The sequence below is a fragment of the Sinohyriopsis cumingii genome, chromosome 9, assembly GCF_028554795.1.
Source record: "Sinohyriopsis cumingii isolate HCF-2022 chromosome 9, ASM2855479v2, whole genome shotgun sequence".
NCBI lineage: Eukaryota > Metazoa > Mollusca > Bivalvia > Unionida > Unionidae > Sinohyriopsis > Sinohyriopsis cumingii.
Genome location: NC_142969.1, coordinates 99,617,581 through 99,641,828, shown reverse-complemented (window position 1 = coordinate 99,641,828; position 24,248 = coordinate 99,617,581). Strand labels below are relative to the sequence as shown.

Sequence of the window (24,248 nt, the reverse complement as noted above, 5' to 3'; positions counted from 1 at the left end):
TTGGTTAACTACAGTTTTGATGCAGGATGATTCAGTGTTGTTATGATCATTTAGATTGGACTTGCTGATATTTGTGACTATGAATTCGAGGTCCATGCTATCTTTTATTAGGGATGTCGCCTTCGTTTTCCGATCGGTAAATGGCGTGCTTATATAATTTGGCATGAAGTGTTAAGAATTTTTAACCAGATCTTTAGTGGTACCATGCCTGAACACTGTTACAAACCGGTCAGCTGTCCATGTGGGCCTCAGGCCCCAATTCTACTCCATAATATTGTAAGGGGTTCTTTGTTAGCATCGGGCGAGAAGAGTTTCGTCAGTACCTCAGGGGCCTTCTCAATCGGTCCATTCGTTGCAGGATATAGTGTCTGTATTGGCAACCCAATTACTGTTGATAGAGACATAACTGTCCATATCGAGGAATATTCGCCGTCAGTACAGCATGACCTGAGTGACTCTTCAAATGATGGTGAGTAGTCCATAAGTTGGTCGAAATCAGGTCGCGACGTGTATGTGTCGGAATTGAGTGACATTTCTATGGACGTTCTTAGCCGAAGTTCCGTCGATGAATTTTCACCACCAGTAAGCGCGATCGACGCAGCATTGAACGGACAATTGCCATTGCCTGTGGTCATTAATGGGATGCCTATCGAGCCTAATTTGCATTTTTCCATGATGTCTTGTGCATTCCTGTCGATTTCCACAAACGCAGGCTGGATTAATGATTTGCCGTAGAAACTGAGAAGATTTATCCTGAATGACTCACGTTTTGCAGCATACTGAAGATTCTTCAAGCCGTGAAGGGATGCCCACTACATAAAAGAGAAACAGATAAGATATATCAGTATTAATGTGAAAAATACTGCACTGGTCAATTAATTTTGTACCTGATTTATTTATAGACTATAGTCACTATAGGCGAATGCTAGCTGATTCGGACCATGGCTGATTCTACCCATTTTTTTAATACTTCCCAGGTGGGTTTTTGGTCACCATTTTTAAATACACAAGCACAGTTCCGTGTTTCCAAACTCGGTTTGCGTGTTAATTATTGGCCCAGCCATATCAGGGAATACCAGTACTCAATTGTTGTTGGCTCAGATTATATGATGGCTAAAGAGGGATTGGCTGTATGTGACTGGACCCACCGCGGACGATCATCTGTATCATAATGTACTCAGAGATTTCGCAGATGTGCTTGAGTCATCACCTGAGATGACTTTGTCGCTGGCCATCCAGTTCATTTCCTTGATTAGTGACGCCCACACTATTGACAATCTTCACCAGACGTGAATAATCTTGTCGTGTATGACGATGTGATTCTTGACCGGCAAGAGAGTGTTTTCCCAGGGCTAACACAAGAAAGCTGGAGTGAGGTGTGTGACAGAGCCATACCAGCATGTCCCCAAAGTGATCGGGGCAATTGTAAAATGTTGATCACATTTCATGTGGTTGATGCACATGGCCTTGTAAACACTCAATGGACCTGGTGTTATGTATATTTGATTTAATTTATATTTGAATTAATTTAATTGTCTGTTTGTAAGTTTTAATTTTGTTATTTTTAATATCATTACATGTCAATGTAATGTAATTTTGTTTACTAGGAATTTGATATTTTCAAGAAAATTCTGTTTTATCTGAATCTTTTCATAAATACCTAATAATAGAAACACTGTTTCTGTTTTTGACTTAGTTTCCGACCTTGATTCAGAAGACAAGTGAACAACTTTTTACTTTTATTTTATTCTTGGAGTAAAATGATTGGTTTTTATCATGGTCATACTGGGAGTATGTTATTTTATATGTAAACAGCCGCTATTTCGCAATGCTGGGTTTTCCAAAATTGTGCAGTATCAAAGTTTTATACCGATGTCTGTAGACAAATTAATTAGTTGGGCTTTTACTTTACACTGGAAAGTGTCTGTTGTGGCAGTTTGAAGTTATAATTTAAGTTCTATTCAAATTATTTGGATTCTAAAATATATTTTTTTCCTCGAAATATTTGAGTGCACATACACAATTCTTGGACAAAGACATTTATTCAAATTTTATTCAGGACACCGGAATATTATCGTCAGTGGTTAACAAAGAACTGTAAACACATCAGCTCTATGCTACAGTATACGTCATCGCCTTCTGTTTCGGATTTTTCGTCGGGACTCGGACTTGAATTCATTAAAACATTTCATTACTAGGACTTCTAAATTTAATTCATGGATTATTCTCGGCTTATTTTTGGATTTCATCCTTAAAACCGCACGTTCTTATTTTTTTATTTTACAGTGTTTTTCTAGGGAAATAAATTATTTGTTAAAGCTTGTTGCTTTCACTCTTTCTTTTGTTACTGTTTATTAGAGCCTAAACTTGTAACATAAGACTGGTGCACTATCAACCACTCATGGGATGAATTTTGGAATATGATTGTAGAGGTCACTCAGGGCCCATGTAACTTTCTCATGATCAACTTGATTTGTTTAGGAAAAGGATATCGTGCAGTCTTGGATAAAAGAATTTACTAATGATGATTAATATATACAATGCTGAAACCAGTCAGCGATATCATACCAGAATATGCTGACACCACAAATCTGCCTGTGAATAACTTGAACTTTTCCGCAATTACATAGATGTTCATGAACTTACCAAAGAAAAGCTTCAGCTATGAAATCTGTACGGGAAAACCTCGCAGTTGGTTTGGAACATATGTTTGGACCAATTATCAAGCTCCCCTATGATTCAAACAGAAAAAACAACCTGATCTGAGTGTTAAAACACACAAATCATGTAAAGAAAACTTTGAGGGAAAAAAACCCACTGAATTGATCAGGCATGCGTTAGCCCAATTAGTCAAAATTCAAAAAGGTTTAGATAAAATGCAAGAGTATGTAAGAGAGGAAATTGCGAATCTTTCACAACAACCACTTGGTTACCAAAAATAGTTGACAAAAAACCCCACTTCAGATATGTAATGGATGTGCGCGGCAAATGATCTTTGAGGATTCTCTTGAGTTTGCTGCTAACATGCCCATGCTGTAGAATTTAAAAGACTTTATGCAAAAATATAAACTACAAGGGGGTAAAACACCCACGTTTCCTAAAAAAGGAAGGTCCTGGATGGGTATTTCTGTAGTGGATATGGTCAAGTTGAGCGATCAGATTGTTGTTGCCCCTGACCCAAAGGGGGTTGTGATTTTGTTAAGATCAAATAGGTGTTGTTGTAGGGTTTAACGCCATTTTTCAGCACACGAAAGGCTATACATGGCGGCCAGTATTAATGGTGGAGGAAGAACCCGGGAAAACCCCAGAAAGAACCACCAACCCACGAGAAGCTACTAGCAAGCTTTCTCACATACCCACATTATCCGAATCCTAGACTCAAACCCACGCAGACAGAGGTGAGATGGCAGTGATCCGTAAGGGAGAGCGCTTTAGACCACTCGGCCACTCGGGGCCCCAGATCAAATAGGAAAAACTGCCTCTGTGAGATGCCCTTGCAAAACAACTGACCAAAATCAGAGAGAACAATGGGATCATAGACTCTGGTTAATTCAATTGCTTTTATCAACGATTACATTGATGTTGCCAGTGCTGTCATGAAACTATATGTGAATGTAAAGACTGCCCAGCTGCTATCATCCCTACCCCTACCATTACACTCAGTAACCTCATGGGACCGATTCTGCGGAATATGGATCAGAGGCAAAATCTGACAGAATAGTAAATGCTTTTCTTGTTTTATTTTCTGACATAAAAAGTTTAGATAGACTCAAACATCGCATCATAAAAGTGCACAAGTCTGGATCGTACTTGTGTCTCATAAGTGGATATATGTGGGGTATAATAAGTGGTTATATTTCCAATAATCAGCAGTATGATAGTAAATTCTTTATATATATATATATATATATATGGCCGCTATCGCTTAACCGGCTTGAAGCAGCTGTTCCGTTTTTTTAGTGCCGTTTTCATGATATTTGTGTTTGTTGCCTGTTTTCATCTTCCTTATTGTGTTCATTATGTATTGGCTGTTAAATTCGTATGTGTTTCTTTATCTCCTTGTTTTGGTAACGAGAACAATTAGACTTTTTCTCAGTTGTCTTGCTCTACTGTTTTTGAACAAACCGCCATCACGTGATACTCGCCAGTCAACCCGTTTATGCTACGATGGACCCTCATTAATTGCTTTAAATGATCACTCCTTGGCTCTCCACTCTACATTGTACTCTAGACTAAACGAACTGGGACTACATTCATCATTACCTAAACGTAAACAGAAGCGAAAAAAGATTAGTAATTTCAAAGCTGGCTGGTGTAGAACAGGAAGAAGAATTCCAGTTATCTCCCTTATTTCGGCTCAACAATTTAAAAAAATTTCGACCGTTAATTTAGATAACCTAATTCCAATCCCTATTAATTCGTCAACCTTTGTGTCAACTATCCAAGAAATACCTCTACACATTGCATTATTCAATGCCCAATCAGTAGGACCACCGGAAAAGCGCACAGAAATAGTTAATTTTATCAACGACCAAAATGTTGACATATTTTTCCTGACAGAAACATGGCTAAAAACATCAGGCGATGAACCCAAGTGTGCGGATCTAACACCCACTGGTTACTCCATCAAGTCGTTCCCCCGTAATTCTCGCGGAGGTGGAATTGCTGTCATCACAAAGAACTCCATGATCAAACGTCTTAATTACACCACAACATTCAATTTCAACCAGACATCGTTTGAACTGTCCAAACCAAACTCACACTGGAGCAAAGGTCAGTCCATTTTTTCTGCCTATACCGCCCTCCTCCTAGTAGAAAAAACAAGCTGGCTGACTCTCTCGTTTTGGAGCAGTTTCCGAATCTCCTGGACTATGGAAATTCCATAGGTGGCAATCTGATTATTCTTGGAGATTTCAACTTTCACTTTGACTGTCCCGGAAACTCAAATAATCAAAACTCATAGATTCCATTAATGTTTTCAACCTCAAACAGTCAGTTAACCAACTCACCCATAAACATGGTCACATTTTAGACTGGATTCTTCATAGACCTGATGATAACATTCTACGGTCCTCCCTGGTATTCCATGACCTTGCATCAGATCACCTGTGCATTCTATGCCATCTGGACGTATCAGTCCCAAACCCTCCACCTTTATCTGCTACTAAGAGAAACCTCTGTATGATAAATAGAACCAAACTAATGCACGACATCCAAGCTAACCTAACAACTTGCTTACCTCCTACCGCAGAACAACTCGATAACTGTCTGCATTCATTGCTTGACAAACATGCCCCAGCTACCAAGTGCAGAGTATCAATTCAAACGTGTTCTCCATGGTATAGCAGTGTTAGGGACCAGCTTCGCACTGCTAAAAGAGACCGCCGTAAAGCTGAGAGGCAGTGGCTTTCCACTAGACTCACTATTCATAAGCAAATCTATGAAGTTGCTAAGAAGAATGTCACAGATATAGTCCATGCAGTGAAATCATCCCACTACACTACTAAGATCATGGAAAGTTCCAGCTGCAAAGAGCTCGTCGAGATTACTAACAGGCTAAGCTAATGTCAAGGAACAAATCTACACCACTTCCAACTTCCTTCTCTCCAGTCGTCCTTCCAGACATGTTTGCAAATTTCTTCCGTGACAAAGTACAAACCATTAGAAATAAGCTTGACACCACCATACAGTTGGGATACAGAATTTGAGCGGCAACCATTAGCAGCATTTGAACCTGTCTCTATGGATTTTGTACGTACAATCGTGATGAAGAGTGCACCAAAGTCATGTGAACTTGATCCAATTCCAACATCACTGCTGCTTGAGTGCTTAGATCCAGTATTGCCTTCACTAACTGATGTTATTAATACCTCTCTCTCAGCCAGGGAATTCCCATCATTTTTCAAAACTGCCATTGTAACACCTCCCTTGAAGAAACCAACACTAGACCATAATGATTTAAAGAACTACCGCCCAGTTTCTGATCTCCCATTCAAATAAAAAATCTTAGAAAAGGTTGTTCTATCCCAGCTTGTCTCTCATCTAAATTCAAACAGTCATTTTAGCAATGTACAATCTGCATATCGCCCTTGCCACAGTACTGAAACTACTCTTCTAAAAGTAGTTAATGACATTCTCTCTGCGTTGGATAGCGGAAAGATTACAGTCCTCACCCTCCTTGATTTGTCTGCAGCATTTGACACAATAGACCATGATATAATACTTCACCGTCTCCAGCATGTATTTGGCATTCATGATACAGTCTTACTGTGGTTCAAGTCCTACTTGGTCAACATGACACAAGTTGTGTCTGCAAATGGAATACATTCCAGCCCAGTTGATCTATGTTGTTGTGATCCACAGGGGTCTGTTCTTGGACCTGTTCTCTTCATTCTCTACACTCAGCTGCTCTCAAGTGTCATAGATCATCATCCAGTGTCTCACCAATTGTGGGGGCCCCGAGTGACCGAGTGGTCTAAAGCGCTCTTCGTTACGGATCACTGCCATCTCACCTCTGTCTGCGGCAGTTCGAGTCTAGGATTCAGCCAATGTGGGTATGTGAGAAAGCTTGCCAGTAGCTTCTCGTGGGTCAGTGGTTCTTTCCGGTGTTTTCCCTGGTTCTTCCTCCACCATTAATACTGGCCGCCATGTATAGCCTTTCGTGTGCTGAAAAATGGCGTTAAACCCCACAACAACAACAACAACTCACCAATTGTACGGTGATGACATCCAAATATACAAATCTAGCCACCCAACTGATGTTGATGCAACCATCCAAGGTGTAGAGAGGTGCATTTCTGATGTGAAATCATGGATGACATGGAACAAGCTGCAGATGAATGATGATAAAACTGAGGCCATTTTGATCAAAACTCAAAGACTTTCTCATTCACATCCTTTACCTCAAACAATAAATATCAGCAACGCCAACATTAAATTCAAACAATCAGTACGAAACCTAGGTGTTACTCTGGACAGTACTCTCACATTGCACCAACATGTCATGAACATATGCAAGGCTGCATATCTTGAGCTGAGACGCATCAGCTCCATTAGCAAATATCTTTCAGTTGATGCCACTAAAACACTTGTGTGTTCATTAGTACTTTCAAGTCTGGACTATTGTAACTCAGTTCTGTCTGGTTCATCTCAATATCTACTCCAGAAACTTCAAAAAGTTCAAAACACAGCTGCTCAGATCATACTTAGAGTACCACGATCAGAGCACACCTCCATGCTGCTCTGTACCCTACACTGGCTATCCATTCGATCCAGAATCAAACACAAAATTTGTTCTCTGTGCTACATTTCACTGTCAGAGTCTAGTCCAACATACCTATCGGACCTCACCCATGTGTACACACCAACAAGATACTTACGCTCCTCTTCTGACAATCGTATACTCATTATTCCCACTATGAAAACAAAGTCATATGGACAGCGTTCTTTTGCATACCAAGGCCTAGCAACGTGGAATGAATTGCCACTGAACTTAGACACAAAGACACAGTGATCACATTCAAGAGGGCACTCAAAACTCACTTATTTCGACTGCAAGAACAAACTTAAAGACCTAATAATGTTTCCTACCTGAAATATTCTCAGCATGTTTTTTATTTTTTAATGTTTTTATAATTTCATGGTGTTTGTTTTTGTAATAATATTATTATATGTTTTTTTATCTTATAGGTGTTGTCTAATGTTGTAAAGCACTTAGAGCTTCTAAAGATTAGACGCCATACAAAGTCCTCATTATTATTATTATTATATACACATGTATATACACATATAGTTTGAAGGATTCAACGTATATTTGGATGGGTTCTTAATAGCCTTTGGCATTGGTGTTTATGATTTATGGATTCTTAACAACCATGCAATGATATTGTGCAATTTATCTGTAATGAGGTACTGAATTAGCGGGGACAGCATGTCAACACTGATGGTGATTTTGTGCAGCTTGTCAAGGAATATCTGTGAGACAATGGCAGACCCTCATATATGCTCTAATAAAATCTGCATCAGGCCAATTAGAAATCGACTGTTGGAACTACCCTGATGCATCAAAGCCAGCTCAAGGTCAGCTTGGAATTATCACATTTGCACGTGAAAATGATCAGTTGTCCACTACACCATGAGGTGTGGTAACATCCAAAAATTGTTTCTACAATGATGTGTTGTTGTTGTTGTTGTAAGGTTTAACGCCATTTTTCAGCACAGGATAGGCTAAACATGGCGGCCAGTATTATTGGTGGAGGAAGAACCCAAGAAAACCCCGGGAAGAACTACCGACCCACGAGAAGCTACTGGCAAGCTTTCTCACATACCCACATTTTCTGAATCCGAGACTCGAACCTGCGCAGACAGAGGTGAGATGGCAGTGATCCGTAACGGAGAGTGCTTTCGACCCCTCGGCCACTCGGGGCCCCTACAATGATGTGGAATGCACCAACAAATCCATCACTATAAAATTCTCTGTCAATTATATTAAACCACCAAAGATAACTCGACCAGAAAAAGAAAAATACAGACTAATATTCAACATCCTGTAAGACGCAATCGATCAGTCTATCCCCCAGGGGTGTAAAATTGTGAGTAAAAAAAAAGCAACCTTAGTGACACAACTGGGAATGGGTCAAGTGAAAAATGTGGTGGTCAAGAAAGTAGACAAATTTTCATTTGACTAATACTTTTTCAGCTTGAAATGTAAATTGCAACTTGCACTACATACTCTAAAATACAAAAAAAACAAACGTGCACAATTAACAAAGAAATGCATTGTCCATTTATAGAGTATTTTATTCATTCATTTTCCTTTTATTTGATAGTCATAGTTTCATCAGTATACTTTTTATTTTTGTAGCAATATGATAAACCAGCATATTACATATAACATAATATAAAAACCCAAATAACTATTTTTAACTAAATGGCAGTTAATTCCTTGCCTGTCATAAAATGTGTACTTTCGTCAGTTTTATTGTACTGTACTAGAGCACATTTATCCAAAAAATCAAAGAGGCTAATGATTCATCTTTTTAGTAAGCTACACTTGAACTTTTAAATCTTTCTCTTATTGCAGCAAAGTTACAAAACAACAAAAACTACAATGAGCCCCCGCACTTTGTAATACAAATAACTCATTTATCTCTGCAGGCTTACTGATTTCTTTGTTGTGAAAGAATCTTGGGTGATAACGTGTTCTCCAGATATCTTGTGGTGAACAAGGGCAGATTTTTGAAAATTCTTAAACCCTGTCACGAAAGGATTAATCACTTTTACAGACATTGAAATCATGCTATCACAAGTCACACTGGTAATCCAATAGATGTACTGTATTCTAGTCAAGGGAATTATTTTCTGTTTTTCATAAAAGTTACAATCCACAGTTACTCTCTTGTGTTCTGCTTCTCTCACTTTCTTGGCTAGTGATTCTGAGTGCATGCCGTTTTTATCTGGAAATCATTTTCTAATCCGACAAACACTGAGGTTAGTTTCTCTGGATGACATGTTGCTGAGCTTGGTGGAAATCGCGCAAGAGCTCGAGAGATTAGTGGAAGCTACTCTGTCATAACAATGCCTATGCTCGAATGATACATGATGCCATCCCTCATGTTATGCATTTTATACTGAGTACTGGTAAATCCTGATCACAGTATGCAAATCCTTTGCATCAAAAATATGCACTGCAACAAAATGTGTTAATCAGCTATCTCCAATGCGCATCTCTGATGCACAAATGGACATAAAGGGAAACATTGTAGTTCCACAAGTGAAGTCACTCCGAACAAAGATTCTCAGACTCTATTTTATCACCAAATACTAGTATTGCATGAAAATTAGAAATAGGACATGTTTCTGAATGAAAACAAAATTGATAAGAATGTGATCTTATGAGTTGGGCTTTAAAAGACAAAGTACATGGCTTGAAGCCTATATTCAGCTCATACTTTTTTAACCATTGCTATTGACAGACATTGTATTTCCGCTACATCGGAGAATCATGCGAGTTTGGTTATGATTTGTAATCAGCCCCATACCTGCCTAAACCCAGACCCAAATAAACATGTTCACCACTGCTGATAATGATCTGAATATTTAATCCACAATCACTGAGAAATATTAGCTATGTATTATGTTCTTTACAAAATAAATGTCACTGGTCAGGAAGACAATTAACTTGATTTTGGACCATTTCAAGTACAAAATACAGACATATATAATATATAATTATTAAGAAAAGCAAACAATTAATACAAATTAAAAATACATAACAACTGACAGAAATAAGTATGTGTAACTGCTATGTCTGTCTCAAATGAATTCGCCATTTAAGGAATGAAAACACATATGCCTAATAATTATTCATGATTGCTAAAGAGTAAAATAACTTGTAAAGGGTAATTTAAGCATCGTTTTGTATTGCATATAGAGAAACATACAACAATACAATTCGTAGCAATCAAAAGTAATTAAAAGTTACCTTACAACAATAGCAACTAAATGCCATGCCAAACCTACACAAAGTAAAAAAACACAATACTACAACCTAAGAATGATTCTCCTGTATAATGTGCCTATTAAAAGTACTACTAATCATTTTATTACAAACTATACATTTGAAAGGTTTGTCTCCAGTATATGTATCCTCATGTGTGCCCTCAAAGACCCACTCCTATGAAACATTTTATCACAAAGACCACATTTGAATGGTTTATCACCAGTATGTTTCCAACTGTGATCTTTCAAAGCACCACTTTCCTTAAATATTTCATGACAGACTTCACATTTGTATGGTTCATCTCCAGTATGTATCCTTCTGTGCTTCTTTAACTGACTATTCTGTCGAAACATTTTATTACAATATTCACACTTGAATGGTTTCTCTCCAGTATGTATCATCATGTGTGTCTTCAAGGATGTAACGTGTCCAAACATTTTAAAGCAGACTACACATTTTAATGGTTTCTCTCCAGAATGATTCCACCGGTGACTTTTCAGTTCACTACTTTCACTAAATACTTCATGACAAACTTCACATTTGAATGGGTTATCTGCAGTATGTATCCTCCTGTGCTTTTTCAGCTGACTAATCTGCCTAAACATTTTATCACAATTTTCACATTTGAATGGTGTATCTCCAGTATGTAACCTCATGTGAATGTTCAAATGACTACTCTGTCTAAACATTTTATCACAAATGTCACATTTGAATGGTTTATCTCCAGTATGTATCAACATATGCATCTTCAAAGAGTTAACATGCCCAAACATTTTTTCACAAACTTCACATTTGAAAGGTTTATCTCCAGTATGTATCATCATGTGAATTTTCAACTCACTACTCCGCCTACAAGTTTTGCCACAAAAGTTACATTTGAATGGTTTATCTCCAGAATGATTCCATCTGTGACTTTTCAAATCACTATTTTCCCTAAATACTTCATGACAAATTGTACATTTGAATGGTTTATCTCCAGTATGTATCCTTCTGTGCTTCTGTAACTGACCACTCTGCCTAAACATTTTATCACAATCCTCACATTTAAATGGTTTATCTCCAGTATGTATCCTCATATGAATTTTTAAATCACTACTCAGCCTAAACGTTTTATCACAAGCGTTACAACTGAATGGCTTACCTCCAGTGTGTATCTTCATGTGTGCCTTCAAGGAACTAATGATTCCAAACATTTTATTACAAACTTCGCATTTGAATGGTTTATCTCCAGAATGATTCCATCGATGACTTTTCGAATCACTAACGTCCTTAAATACTTCAGGACCACCTTCATATTGACATGATTTATCTCCAGTATGTATCCGACTGTGAGTCTTCGCATGTCTAATTTGCCTAAACATTTTATGAGAATGGTCACATTTGAATACTTTATTAAAGCCTTTTGTTCCACTAAGGCACTATGTCTGATCGTATGTAGCTCAAACTACAGGAGTCTAACGTTTTATCAATTAAGTACGATGAAATCATTGACAACACGAAATCACCTTATCGGTACAATATATCACATAAGTCTGACATTTTATCAATAATGTACAGCGAAATCTCTGACAACATCAAATCACCTTATCGGTATTGTCATACAATAGGGTATGACTAAAGTGCGAAAAGTTACGAAAAGTTGAGAAAAGTGCGAAAAGTTACGAAAGTTATAAAAGTTACGAAAAGTTGAGAAAGTCACAAAAACGAAAAATTACAAAAAGAAGAAAAACAAATAAAAAAAATTAATGTAAGCTAGGACGAGAAAAGTTGCTTTTAATTTATTATTTAAGCTTCTTTGTTCCCAAAAGCTATACTATATCTAAAATTACATTAACTGTTTACAAATGATTTCCTTTATTTGACAATGTTTCAGAAGAAATGTTCTTTCCACAACTGCATCGAAAGGTAAATATCGTAACCGAAATCCAAATTTCCGTCGCTCAGAGTTACAACAAAGTAATTTTTTCGACATTTTTAAAAAATTAAAACAAGTAAATAATAGCAAAGATTTTCGTTATCTTCATTTGCATCAGTGTAAATATATATTTCGAAACTGCTATACAACAGACTGCACTTTACAGTTTGCATTTCGCACTTGGTTTATTTGATGGTGTTCTAGACCTTTCTTCCTGCTTTCTTCGAATTTGGTTCGGCTTCCGACCTGCAGATGGAGTTCTGGTTGCAGTTCTTCTGCCATCTTTTGAGTAGATCATATTTGGATGGTCTTTACCGCAGTCAGTGAGAATTTTTTTTCCCTTTTATCCCGTTGTTCTTCCGTCATTCTGGCCCAGTCATCAATGTCGACAAGGTGGTGTGAATATCTTTCACTGAGGCGATAATTACCCATGTTTTTCAGGGAACGACATCTCTCTTCCTGCTCACTGATCAGTAATTGATGAAGCAGCTTAACAAACTTTGGTAATTCAGCTAGCTTCCATTTTGTGGCCGATTTTAGGATGTGATTTGCACTCTCATAGTTGTTGTTTGTCCATGTGCTTGTAATTTTTCCGTTGTTGACCGGATCTATGACGTGTTCTTTAAGCATTGGATACAATCTTGTCTAACGTTTTGTCAATTAAGTGCGATGAAATCATTGACAACACGAAATCACCTTATTTGTATAATATATCACAGGAGTCTGACGTTTTATCAATAAAGTACAGCGAAATCTCTGACAACATCAAATCACCTTATCGGTACTATATATCACAGGAGTCTGACGTTTTATCAATAAAGTACAGCGAAATCTCTGACAACATCAAATTACCTTATCGGTATAGTCCTACAATGTAAGACATAGCACGTGTTGGTTTTGTTTTAGTGCAACCGTGACTACAACCCTCAGATCGATTCGTCTTTAATCGCGAAAGAATCGCAAGAAGACTTAAAACTAAATAGGAGGCTCTCACCAGTTATTATGTGCGTGTGTGATTAGGATTTTTAACGTAGCTTTAACAATTTTTCAGTCGTATCGCTACGATGTCTGCAGTGTGGCAGTTTATAGTGATGTCTAGCACTGGGGCATCATGCCGCAGACATGTAGCATGATGTCCCACCCAGTCACATTATACTGACACCAGGCCGACCAGTCCTAACACTAACCTCTTAATGCTGAGCGTCTAGCGAGGCAGCTGTTAGTATCATTTTTGTAAGTCTTTGTTATGACTCGGCCGGGGTTCAAACCCACGAACTCCTGCTTCCGAGGTGGACGCTCTAACCACTAGGAGCGATCCAGTTATTATGTACTTTTGAGAGAGTGACGATTGTAAGGTGAAGTAGTTCGCATTTAAAACATGCACAATGGAGATTTTTTGTTGTTGTTGTAGGGTTTAACGCTATTTTTCAGCACACGATAGACTATACATGGCGGCCAGTATTAATGGTGGAGGAAGAACCCGGGGAAACCCCGGAAAGAACCACCGACCCACGAGAAGCTACTGGCAAGCTTTCTCACATACCCACATTAGTCGAATCCGAGACTCGAACCCACGCAGACAGTGGTGAGATGGCAGTGATCCGTAACGGAGAGCGCGTTAGACCACTCGGCTACTCGGGGCCCCGCACAATGGAGAGAATGTTGGCATACCTCTATGCTATATTAATGTAATGTGGATGATATTTCTTTGGATATTGTACTTTTGGAAATTGTACATGATTTAAGCACACTGCTAACTAAAATGACTGCTCCCTTGTGCTGAAAAAATCAGCCTGAATTAGTCTAAAGTACACTATCCATAGCGGCTATTAAAATAGGGTAAATTAGTTTTGCCAGACTAGACAATACCAGCTTCTGAAAGTGCAAAATACGAAACTGTAGAGCGCCACCATATGTACATTCAAACCACGGTAGGACTAAAATGTAAAAACTTATGAAAAGTGAGAAAAGTTGCGAAAAGTTACGAAAAGTTGCGAAAAGTTACCAAAAGTTCTCTTAAAATTAAAGTAAAATAATAAAATAGACAGTCATACATACAATTACATTTTTTTAAAGGATATACAACATTTCAATGTTTAAATTAACAGTTAATAAAATTTTATACAGTACCTTGGTATTAAGGCCATTATCATACAGTGTAACTAATGAATCCAATATTTATAGGTTACTGCATTTGTATGGGAAAATATGAACGAGTTTTTCGAATGGGAATACTGCACAACCTTGGGAGTGAAGTATATCCATCCGACAAAACGAGTTCATCTTTTCCCATACTAATGCAGTAACTTTTTTAAAAAATTATATGCTCATTTTTTTATTCTACCTAATGCATAATGATATTAACAAAATACACTACAAGAAATTGGTTTAGAAAAAGGCGGTTGGTAGCTGTATAAAAAAGGACGAAACCTTCGATGACCAGGCACGACTCGTCGAATGCACTCGGGCCGTACAAGATCCATTGATCCATTCGTTGACCAACCTTAATTTACACGCGATGGAAAAATCAAAGACATTTCATAATATCTTAAGTGAGATGTACTTGCATTGAAGGTGCTAGACGCACGTGAAAATGGCATCATCAAACTGGATTCATCACGAGGCATTGCACTCACTGGGTCACATACGTGGTAACACTTTAAATTAGTTTTTACTTTGACTCATATGGACTGCACCACCAGTTGAGTTTGTTAATTAGTTATCACCAGGTACTAGTTCCCTACATGGTGGACAAATATCATTTTGTTCAAATTACCGGTACAAATTCAGATGGATGACCCCATATGCGGGTATCTTATCATTAAAGCATTGAATGCACTGGAGCATTCACCAACCACGCAAACATTAATTAATTTCACTTTTAAGTACGTTTAATAGTGTACAGCAAATGTATTTTAACATTTACGCACGTTACTCAGCTTGACGGCACGGTACTGATGTGGATCCGAGCTGATTTGTCACTAAAGCGGATTTTTCTAATCGTGTTGTTGTTGGTGTCGATCCAGGCGAGCTTATGCTTTTTGAAAATCAAACTGGTAAACTGAAAAGTGTAATGTGGATATTCAAAATACCGTATTATTATCAAATTGAAAGGTGACTTTGTGTTAAAAAAAGTATGGTCGAGCTCACTGAAAAGGAGGGAATCATATACAGCGGTGTGTGGGTTGCGCTTATCAAAGACTGTGTTGATACAACAAAACAATACGTGGATGAACAAATTGCAATAACAAGACAATTCGTGAATCAGCAAATGGTTGACGTGACACCACTACCACACCTAGCAATTGTTTTTGGGAGTCAAATTCATGAAATATTAATCAAAGAAGAGGAACAAACTGACATCTTAACCGTAGCAAACAGTTGGCTTATTTTAGGTTATCTTTACTGAAATAGTTTATATATTCAAACACATCGCATCTTAAAAGTGACATTTCAAATATTTTTAATTGCTTTAAAGAATGTGATCTCAAGATGGGTTGATCTGGGCATGGGATGATAGAGGTACACAGTCTGAAGTCTATATTCAGTTCATACTTTGTAAGCACTGTTACTGATAGACAGATTACCAGTCTGAAGTCTATATTCAGTTCATACTTTGTAAGCACTGTTACTGATAGACAGATTACCAGTCTGAAGTCTATATTCAGTTCATACTTTGTAAGCACTGTTACTGATAGACAGATTACCAGTCTGAAGCCTATATTCAGTTCATACTTTGTAAGCACTGTTAATGATATACGGATTTCAGCTATATTAGATCAGTATAAGATATTATTGCTTTATATTGTCTCAAGTGTTATTTTATTAAGAAAACAGCAAAAGCAAAGAAAGAAATAAAGCAACTCAAACAGACGTGAGACATAAGGAATGTCAAATATGACAAACAATAGACAACATACACATTTTTTACTCAGAGTCAGTTTGCACTTACATAATAAGAAATATGAATTCACTGGAGCTTTTTTATTGACTACAAGTAATAAAATGTTAATTAACTTTAACAATTTTTCATCCGTCAATACATACATACATACATACATACATACATACATACATACATACATATGTAACCTAAGACGTTAAACATTCTGTTTTCAATGCTTTAAATACATTTTAGAAAATAACAAAAATATTCAATTTCTCTATTTAAACATTTCAAGCCAAGAAATCAAAAATATTCTACCCAAAAATGAAATGCAGCAATAAAATATGCATGAATAATTGCTAGCAAATACATCCGTACGATAGTATTAGATACATGCAAATTAAAACACACAAGGACATAGACCAAGACATAGACAAAGACAAGGATTCGCTTCTTTTAAAGTCTCATGATTGAGTAAATTTGTCAACATTGTTAACTTTATCATCTTTATTTTCAAACTGATGAAACATCTGCTTTAGATCATCCAGAAATAATTCTAATAACTAAAACTTAAAGCATTCACAACATGTGTGTACATGTTTTGTTTACAAAGTAATTCCTAATATACTATACTATTTTTAGACATGTGTTGTGCAGTATCAAGGTTTTCAGTATCGCAAATACTGCACGATTCTGATAGCGGCGAAAAAGAATGAGTTTATAATAAATACAAAAACATTTTTAAATACACAAGTAAATGGGGAATGCACATTTGAGTGCATAGGCAATAAAGGGACTGAAAGCAGTTATTGGTGGCTTTTGAGTCTTGGATTAAAATTTGTCTGTCTTTTGGTAGTGGTGAAGTAAAAAAAAGGAAAAACTGCCTAAAAACGAAATCGGCAGAAACTCTTAAGCATTTTTATATTTTGTTTGCATCGTCTTCTTTAATTGCTATTGCACTGTTCAACTTTAAGATGTTTCAAGTTTAAGTTTAATGAATAAATAATGCTGCTGTCCTTTGACACAAGTAGTATAGTGGGGCACCCTAGCCTTAATGGGAGTTTAACGTTAAAATAGTGTCCCGGCACTCTAGCCTCAATGGAAAATGAACATGGGGAAAACAAGCCCGGCACTCTAGTCTCAGGGAAATTTAACATGGGAAAAAGTCTTGGGCAACTCTAGCCTCAAGGGGAATTTAACATGGGAAAAAGTCTTGGGCAACTCTAGCCTGTAGGGGAATTTAACATGGGAAAAAGTCTTGGGCAACTCTAGCCTCAAGGGGAATTGAACATGGGAATAGATGGTGGGATTATAAACATAGATACAACATTTTAAAAAAATTTTTTTTGAAAGGCAATGAAAGTCAGGGTCTTTTCGAGGCATTGAAGGGGCCCTGAAAAGGGCCTTTGGGTTTCCTCTTCTTCTTGTTCTTCTTTTATTTTCTCCAGTTCTTTATCCAGTTCCTGTCTTTTTCCACTATTCCTTTCTTCTTCTTCTTCTCCTTCTCATCATTTTCCGGCATCCAGTCAGGATGACCCAACGCTCTGAACTTGGTCTGTATCTTTATCCAATTATTGTTAAGCCGCTCAAACTCTTCCTTTTTTTGTTTTCTTTTTCTTTTCTTTCTTTACTCCATTTCTCTTTGATGTTCTTGACTTCTTCCTCCATTACCAGTCTCATGAGATCTTCCCCTTTCTTCAACGTGTCCAACCCCCATTTTACCTTCCTCCACTCCGTCCAATACAATAGGTTTTCTAGGAAGCACCGGACTTGGATGTCATGATCCAGTGCTTCTTTCAAACTTCCCCCTCTGATATAAGGTGGGTCAATAAATCCTCTCGACTTATTCACTTCTTCTTCTATCATCCCTACAATGAGATCTCTGGCTACCTTTAGACTCTTTTGAATGGTTAACAAGTCTTTCCTATCTCCATCACTTCATTCCTTTTCTATTCTTTCTACAACATATTCAACATCCATTATCCAGAAATAGATATCTCTTAACAGACTGAATAATTTTGTCACCTCCATCTTCTCTGTTTATTCCGTGGAATGGTGCGAACGACTAACGCCGTGAGTTCTTATAGGTAAAGCGCGGACGTGAAGGAAAACATCCCCTCCTTTTCTCATCTCATATTATCTACTATCTACACATGATAAGCATCAAAATCAAACCCAAATATACTATCCACACACGGTAAGCAGCAAAACAAACAAACAAACAAACAAACAAACAAACAAACAAAAAACAAAAAAAAAACCATAATCTATTATCCACACACACACACAGGAGAAGCTTAAAATCAAACCCATAATCTACTATCCACACACGCAAGCAGCTAAAACATTACCATAATCTACTATTCACACAAACGTACGTGATCGCTTACAAAACCCAATAATCTACCATTCACACAAACCTACCTCAGTGCTTACAAACAAACACACACACAATAACACATGAATACACACAATCACACTAGGAAAGGAGTGACTGTTTATATTCACACTACTCCACATACACATTGGCAAATCGATTACTATTTCTTTTCTAGAGAATGGGGTAGCCCTGAAAAGGGCTGTTTTTCTTCAAATCCACAGACACCTGTTAGTGATTGCACCTCCCCGGCCTGGTACCGCACACGCATCTCCTACTCCAGTCTCCTTTCACTCTTTTCGCTGGGAGTGCAGAGGCGGGATGAGTGGCTTCAGAATCCCAATCTTCTGTCTCTGGGATTTTGAAATTTCCTTGTTGTGGCTGTGGTACAGCCATTCCTCTCTCCTTTTCCTCCTCTTCTTTTTTTCTTTTCTCCTCCTCTTTCATCCTTCCTTCCTCCACTATAGCCTCTGCGGCCAGCACATTCAATATGAGCCTAGTTAGTTAGTTAGTTGGATTATAGTGGTTTTCGTTCTTTTGAACATGTACCACTTGTTTATTCACGCACTGCGTGATTTTTAATTACTCCTGGGGGAAGGAAAAGGAGCCTCATCCCCCAGGCTTTTATGTACTCAAAGAGTACTTTTTAATTTAGCCACTCAGATGTAGGACTAACTAGTCCTTAACAACCTGACTGAAAGGCTAATAAACATGAGTGGGAATAGTCACACCACACACTCGTGTTTCTTAGTTGGATTGAAATGCCCCAGGTGTCAAACCAAGCAGTATGTGACTCCCGCTACGATTGGTCGGCAGCGATGACGTCACATTAGGACACCTGGTCTTGTGGCAGGTGGAAATCGTTCCACATACTGCCACGTGTACGTTGTCCGAGCGTGGTAAAGGAGGAGAGGTACTCGGAAAGCCAGCCATGGATGTCATGTACTCCCCCCAAACGCCACCCCATACTTATTCCAAATCATATCCAGTTTTACTAATGGACAAAATATACCAATAATGTGTTAGCCACCTCTACAATTATTCAAATCATAAGAGTTATAAATTTTGAATAAAATTTTCCGAACAAGTTTGAATTTAGTGTACACAGTGTACATACTTACTGAAATTAAAAACCAATCGGTTAAGTCTAAACGACTTATAGCAATTGAGTAACGCATGGTAAAAGAGTAAGTGTGAGAATTTAAACGGCGGTACCAAAACAGATCAATTCAGATGTAAGATTAGTTGATCTAGGAGGGATACCAAGCCAAAATGGATCCCTATTATATATTTACAGGCAATTTTAGTAGCCCTAAGAAGGGCTTTTCGTTTTTAGGCAAACGTTCCCCGTCTGTCCTCTGCTTCCCTGCATAGCTGGGCTGTTTGCTCTCTTCGTTAGTTTCCCCTGGAAAGGCATAACCATGAAGTTTAGCGATGTATTTAGCCGCCTCAGTCAGTTGGCGTAAGGAGAACTGAGTAAGCTTCATAATAGAGCGCCAATTAATGTATTGGATTGCATTGACGAAGTGGCCGGCTTTTTTGATATAATCAACTGCCTTTCCCAGTCCCATATTCCGGTAGACAGAGCCTTCCTTTTTTCCACTCTGTTTAGGTGGTGCAGGTGCATCAGCTTCATCGCCGCTGGATGATGATACTTCCAGGGCCGCTGCCAGCGTGGAAGTTTCAAATTCTTCAGGGTCGTCTGCCAACATTGCCTGGATTTGGCTGAGTATGTTAATAGAAATAGCTGTGGAAGCTTGATTTAAAAGTTCAGCCAGATGTTGTTTAAGAGACAAGGAGACGGTTAGGAGTATATTTTTTTCTTTTTCTTCATTTTCTTCATGAATTCCTTATTTATTTTGATTCCTTATCTTATTGGTTTGGAATGAAAACTTGTTTTATGGTTGTTTGTATGTTATTATGGAGTCCTGTTTTAATTAATTCCTATTTTCCTATTTTAATTTTTTGTGGCCTTAATTGGTTTTTATTATTCGGGCTATGAACGGCTTTGTCAGTTTGTGAACCTACGAGACCTAGCAGGCCGTCATAATTCCCAAACAGTGATTTTGTAATATTCGTCCTTAACTGGTTTTTATTATTCGGGCTATGAACGGCTGTGTCAGTCTGTGAACCCACGAGACCAAGCCGGCCGTCATAATTCCCAAACAGTGATTTGTAATATTTTTAACTGGTCTTTGATTTACTTTCTTAGATTTTGTTTATTAGATTGGATTCGTGTATAAAACTTATGATATTTTTGAATGTTAGATTAATATTGGGGTTTGTGTTCATCAAGAATTCTGGGTATGTTGCAGGGGATCCAATATTATGCTGTTTAACTTTAAACTTAGCCCTTTCTTTTTTTAAGTGCATGGCAGTTGTTAAAAATATGCTCTATGTCTTCTGGGACCCTGCAGTGGTAGCAGTTAGGGTTATGTGGTTGTGGTCCTATGTACTGTCCGAAGCTGTTAGCCAGCTTGGTTTTGCCCGTGAGTATTCTATTTATGAATTTTTGTTCATTGCCTTTTGTTTTGGGTGGTTTCCTATTTCTACATACTTCTTTAATGATGGTTTTTAGTTTCCTGCCTTGAGTGCTTGTGTTCCGTAATTCCTGCCATTTATTATCAATGAGGGTTTTATATATGCTATTGAGTTCGCATATGCTATAATCTAGGTTGATGTGAGTGGTTTCGTTTAGTTTTTGTTTAGCTGTTGTATCTGCCATATCGTTACCTGGTATGTTAATATGGGATGGTATCCACATAAATTCTACTTGTAAGTTATTATTGTTCAGTATTTTTAACAATAAATTGGTTTGCCTAAGATAGTTTTCTCTTGATTTGGTGTTGTTATTAAGTATTAAGTTTATGACGATTAGCGAGTCACTTATTATTACCGCTTGGGGTATTTTGTTCTCTTTGATTCATTTGAGTGCTTCAAGTATGGCCCAGAATTCAGCTGTGTATATGGAGCAGAAGTTAGGTAGTCTTCGTCCTACTTTAATGTTAAGTTCGGGGATTACGTAAGCGGCTGCTGTTCTGGGTGGTTCTGTAATTTTGGATCCATCAGTGTAAATCTTAATGTAGTTGCAATATTTTGAGTTGATTTCTTCTGTACAGATGGTGTTTAGTTTGAGTTCCTGTTCGTTTTTATTGCCATATTTCGTAATGAGGGTGTTAACTGAGGGGTTGATATTTATCCATGGTTCTTTGTCATAGTGATTTGCAATTTCTGCTTGGAGGTTGTCTATAGGAAGTTGTTCAACTAATTGATGGACTAATTTCCCTGCTGGTATGTTTTGTGATAATTTAGTTCTAAAAGGTATGTTGCATTTATTTATAGCTAGCCGGGTGGGGTGTATGTCGGGGTGTGTTGTTAGCCTGGCTGCATATCTGAGGGTGAGTTCTTGTCTTCTAAGGTGGAGCGGCAGTTCTCCAGTTAAGATTTGAAGTTCCACTAGTGATGTGGATGGTAGTGCTCCAGTGCAAATAATTAGGGCCTTTCTTTATATGCTATCTAGTTTCTTGAGGTTATTTTGGGGTGCCGAGTTGTAAATTTGCCATCCGTAATCTAGTTTAGATCTAATTAACGATTTATATAATGCTAGTAAGGTTTCTTGATTGGATCCCCAGGTGGTTCCTTTAAGGGTTGTAAGGAGGTTAAGGTCTTTATTGCACCTTTTGACTTGTTCGTTTATGTGGTGTCCCCAGTTTAGCTTGGAGTCATAATGCATTCCTAAAAATCGTGCTACTTTTACAAATTTAATTTGTTGATTTTGGATGGTGAGTTTGGGAAACTGATTTTGTAATTTACGTTTGGTGGTGAATAATACTGCTATGGTTTTTTCATGGGATAATTTGAAACCCCATTTATCAGCCCATTTCCCTATTTTGTTTAAACTTGTTTGAATATCGTTGATTACTTTGTGGTTGGAGGGGTTTCCTGCTCTCCATAATCCACTATCATCAGCAAATTGTGAGAGTTCAATTAGTTTTGATGTTAAGTTGGTGTCCAAGTCATTAATCATGATGTTGAAAAGGGTTGGGCTGAGTACGCTCCCTTGTGGTGTACCGTTTTCAAGTGTGTGTGGTTCAGAGTCGGTGTCGCCGACTCTGGTTGATATTTTACGGTCAGCGAGGAAGTTTTCAATGAATTTAAACATTCGACCTGTGATGGCGTAGTGGTTGAGTTTGGCTAATAAACCTTTGGTCCATACAAGGTCGAATGCCTTTTCGAGGTCAATAAATACTGCAATTAAATTCCTATCAGCTTTGCGTTTGGAGTTGAACGCTAATTTGATTGCGGTTTCCAATCGTATTAGTTGATCCGTGGTGGATCTTTTGTTTCTAAATCCACATTGATTATCGGAGATTAAATTATTGCTCTCTAGGTGGTGTTTGAGTCGGTTGGTGACTATGGTTTCTATGATCTTACAAATGTTGTTTGTTAGGGAAATGGGTCTGTAGGAGCTAATATCGTTAGGGTCTTTTCCTTGCTTGGGTATTGGAATTACTATTGCGTGTTTCCATTTATCGGGTAGTTTGCCTGAGGTCCATATTTGGTTTAGTAATTTAATAATTGTTTGTTTAATGTTATTTGGGATATATTTGTATATTGTGTATCCTATTTGATCTTCCCCTGGGCTAGTTTCGTTTTTGGTTTTCAGTGCTAGGTCCCATTCGTAAGTTGTAATGTCTTTATTTAGGTTCGAGACTTTGGGACCTAGGTCTTTAAAGAGATTACTATGGGTTCTTTCTACTTTGTCCCTATGTAATTGAAATGCTGAGGTGTGGTTGGTGTTGCTACTCATATCTGAGAAATGCTGAGCTAGTCGGTCAGCTTTTTCTTTATTAGTAATGGCTCCAGCTATTTTTGGGGTGGTGTTAGTTGTCTTTCCTCTAATTGATCTAATCTTATCCCAGACTTGTTTGGTACTAGTTGTGATATTGATATTCGTGCAGTAATTATGCCAAGTTGATTCCTTTGCTTGTTTAATTATGTTTTTAAGGTTTTTCTCCTTTTGTTTATATATAGTGAAATCAATAGAGTTTTTAGTGCGTTTGAATTTATTGAGGGCTTTTTTCTTATCAGTGATGGCTTGTTTGCATTCATCATTCCACCATGGGACTGCTTGTTTATTTGGCTTACCACTAGTTTTGGGTATGTTAGTGGTGGCTGCCTTTAGTATGGTATCAATCAAGTCTTCGTAATATTTATTAATATTATCATTTTCTAGGGTTTTGGTGTCTATTTTGCTTAGTGTTTCATTAAATGTGGTCCAATCTGCTTTTGAATATATCCATCTAGGGGTTCTTTTTAGCGAGTTGTATTGGACCGTCATCTGCAGGGTGACTATTACTGGAAAGTGGTCACTGCCCAAGGGGTCAGTTTGATTCACTCTCCAGTCCGCCACCTGGATTATTGATGGCGAGCAAATGGTGAGGTCGATGGCGGACATGAGACCGTTTTCTGGGTTAAGGCGTGTTTTTGTACCGTCATTTAAAATGGCTAAGTTAGATTCTGTGGTCCATTCTTCAATCAATTTGCCTCTTTTGTCCGTCACCCCCCC

General features: G+C 37.8%; 1 pseudogene; it reads right to left on the bottom strand.

The window, feature by feature from the left end:
* LOC149792335 (uncharacterized) overlaps positions 1–24,248 on the bottom strand; it is a 72,078-nt pseudogene that overhangs the window by 1,885 nt on the left and 45,945 nt on the right.